Source organism: Lactuca serriola, chromosome 7, assembly GCF_051521515.1.
Source record: "Lactuca serriola cultivar US96UC23 chromosome 7, Lser_US96UC23_V15, whole genome shotgun sequence".
NCBI classification, from domain to species: domain Eukaryota; kingdom Viridiplantae; phylum Streptophyta; class Magnoliopsida; order Asterales; family Asteraceae; genus Lactuca; species Lactuca serriola.
Window position 1 is genome coordinate 118,197,353 of NC_136414.1, and position 3,904 is coordinate 118,201,256.

Consider the following 3,904-nt stretch of genomic DNA (forward strand, 5'->3'; position numbering starts at 1 on the left):
CAATAAACATGTAGTCCATAAATCAGGCCCAAATTAAGATGTGAGTGGGTCTTGAAACCCAATAAACATGTCATGGAACACATTGGGCTTAATATACACTTAGTTCGGCCCTTAGGGCACAACGACCAACTATCATGGATAGTAAGCTCAATAATTGGTTATCGACATATTTCGTTCGTTTTGTTTTATTCCGTTGATTGTTTTGACTTGAAGTTCGATAGATTAGTGATAGAAATCCTCTTTTTGTAAAAACGACGTTTTTGGCCAACAATTCTCAAATTTTTTAAATTAGGCCCAAACTTTTGTAAAAATGACACTTTAGTCCATAATTTATAAAAGTTTGCAATTTTGTCCCAAATGTCTATAAATTTACAGTTTTAACCCCAAATGTTATATTTTCACATTTAGAACCTTGTTTTGTATTAAAATACATTTTCAGCCCCTTATTTGTAGAAGTGTACACTTTCGACCCCATTTTTGGGAAACTTTACATTTTTTGTCCAATTTGCAAATAAATGATATTTTTACCTGTAAATTTGGTTTATTTACATTTATGACTCAAACTTTGGCAAAATGACATTTTTAAACTTTAAAACTTCATTTTTTTCGCAAATTGGGCCCAAAGGCTGTGAGGCCCAAAAGTTTTGACCAATAAGCTTAAATTTGCATTTTTGACTCTTGTAGAAATATGTTTAGCATAAAACACATTTTTATAATTGTAGGACCTGTTTGGACCCTTTAAAATCATAATTTTTCACTTGTTACCCTTATCTTTTGTTTTCTTGACAATTTTGACCTTTAACTTGGTTTTTGTTGAAATCTTGGTACCTTAAACACATAACACTTTTTACTTGTTAGTTGGATGTGTATAGTGTCATAGTTCATAGATCTTTGCCATATAATGCTTGAAATTTTTGAGATTTGCCAAGATCTAACAAGTTTTTACCAAATAAACTAAGAACTCGCACAAAACATGCATATAACACATAGATCTATACATTTTATTTGTATTCTCTCCCAAAATCATAAGAAAACTAAAAACAAGGGGGTATGAAATCACCTTTGCTTTGATGTTTCGGTTTTGAAGAAGATGTGGAAAGAGATGAAGTAATTTTTGGCCCTAGTAAAACTTCCTGAGTAGATTTCGGACTTGGATGATTTCTAGAGGTATGATCACCAAAAACTTTGATCAAAAGAGTGATCTAACAAGCGAATGGAATTATAAAACTTGGATGTGTAAAGACTTACATCTTGTGAAAACCTCTTGAAACACAAGCAAAAATCTTGAGAATTTTGGAGGAAGAAGATGAATGAGTCTTGAGAGAATTGGACGGAATTTAGTTTAATGTGTGTGTATGTATGTTTCTGTCTCTCAGCCGAGAGTAGAAGAGGAGAGGGAAGAGAGAGGGGTGAAAGGACTAGCATGGAAACATGATGGTTTAAAGCCTAGATGTATGTTAGGTCTTATGGAGGTGGCACTCCAAAGTCAACTCCATTTCCTTTCTTTTCTTTTTTCTTACTCATGGGCCGAAGGTGTTAGGCTAGGAGAAAGGGTAGGGTAGTTTGGGTCCAATTCTAGCCTTGGTTCGAAACTATAAGGCTCAATCATTATTTTTCGGCCCAATAGGCTCCTTAGATGGGTTACAACCCAAATAGAATAAAGGAGAGGGGCTTACGGTTCACTAAGGTTAGTTGGATTAGCTATGGCCCAATAAGGCCCATTAGGGTTAGAATGAATCAGTCTAGACCCAAATGGCCCAACATGCTTTTGATTTATGAACTTGGTCCAATTAGGATCCAATTAGGGTTTCTAAGTCCAATGAGGTTGAATTAGGTGCTTATTGGCCCATTAGGCCCAATAAGAAAATTCTGGTCCAGAATGGACTTAAACCGGGATTCCTGGGGTTTTTAGACTCTTTGATGAACATTATTGATGAATCTCTATGAGCATTGAGTGAGATCTACTTATAGTATAAGATTTACAATAGTTGAATGGTTACACAGGAATAGAATTTCCTAGCTAAACTGCTAGTTGTGACAACTTCGACCTAATTTCTACTACTAGATCAAATGCATGATGTGTTTATATGATTCATGAAAAGGTGTTCGAGTCAAAGAGTGACCCGAATATAGATATTCACTGCAGTTAAGTAGTTATAGAATTCACATATCAATGTTAAATGTAAGTACACTATCCATTGTTTCTATATGTTTCCAAGTTTCTATTAGGTTATAACTTAGCTTCTAGTTACTAAGTCTAGTATGTATCGTACCTATACGTGCAGCTAAATTTAGTCAAATCTAGAACCGAATCGAATTTTGACGGTTGTCACACAACCCTTCTTTTCCCTTCCAACCATTGGGAGACTGTAATTTTGGGAACCCATTTTTGCCAAATAATTCACTTAATCGCTCTTGTAAAGATGCATTCCATTAAAAGCCAAATCTCAATCACTAAAACACACAAATCTTGTTATGAGATTTCATACAAAAAATAGAGCAAATATTTAACCTTTTTGGTACATGAAGCAAGTAAGGAACATTGCTGCTATACACAGTTGCTAAAATGGATAAATCGATTTCCAGAATGTTTCCATTGATGATCTTGACTAAACTCTAGTAGAAACTTTTGATTCTAGTGACAACTTTGATTTCCCCTGATCGGATTCTTGCAAGTGCACCAATGTCAAGAACAAGGATTTTACATGATTGTTCTTCAATTGTAATGGACCTAAATTTGGCTTTCTTATTTCGTATTTTTATGTGTTTCCGAGGAACAACCACGTGAGGATCAATATCATATTATCTACCAGCCATATAAGTAGACATTTCATCAGCATTAACACCAAATTGAATGTCGATTTTCCCAAAATCTCACATGATAGTACATGAACCTGTGATTAAATAAAAAAAACACGGAGTACAAATCTTTAACTAACGAATATTTCTTTTCTTGGAAATAGTATATTTTTATATACAGGGTTACCTATAGAGTTTCAAACCACCATTGATTGCTTCATATTGTGGTTTGAGAGATCAAGAGAGACTTCCATGACAGAGTTTCCATAACCAACAAATCTTTAACATGGAGTACAAATCTTTAACTAACGAATATTTCTTTTCTTGGAAATAGTATATTTTCAAACCACCATTGATGGCTTCATATTGTGGTTTGAGAGATCAAGAGAGACTTCCATGACAGAGTTTCCATAACCAACAAATCTTTAACATGGAGTACAAATCTTAAACTAACGAATATTTCTTTTCTTGGAAATAGTATATTTTTATATACAGGGTTACCTACAGAGTTTCAAACCACCATTGATGGCTTCATATTGTGGTTTGAGAGATCAAGAGAGACTTCCATGACAGAGTTTCCATAACCAACAACCAAAACTTTCTCTTCGGTGTATTTCTCATTGGACTTGTAGTAGTGTGCATAGATAACTTCACCTGATAAGTTTTGTAAGCCTTGAATTTCAGGTACTAGGCCTTCGTCTCAAAAGAGACAATCCATTGTCTGAGACACTTTTAACCCTCTAGAAGCCACATGTCTTATCATCTTTTGTTGATCGGACGCTTTCATTGAATTGAGGCTTGTTGTCGATTTTTTGAGGTGATTGTTACCGACAATAATGGGTAAAATCTGATAAATGTAATAAATGAACCCATTAAACAAAACTCCAATTTTTAATGAATTCAAAAAATGCAAAAAGTTCAAACCTATAGTTTTCTTAAATTTACGACATTTGCCCTATTTTTATTGGGCTATAGAAGATGTTTTGGAATGTTTTGATGAAGAGAAGTAACACCTCATCATTTTTGTTTATTTTTTTTAAAAAAAAATCTAGTGCTTTAATATTTATGTAATCTTTTAGTGTGAATATAAATAAATAAAATGTTT

General features: G+C 33.7%; 1 pseudogene; it reads right to left on the reverse strand.

The window, feature by feature from the left end:
- Positions 1–2,301: 2,301 nt before the first annotated feature.
- On the reverse strand, positions 2,302–3,608 carry LOC145064316 (putative indole-3-pyruvate monooxygenase YUCCA9 pseudogene; annotated as a pseudogene).
- Positions 3,609–3,904: the final 296 nt, after the last annotated feature.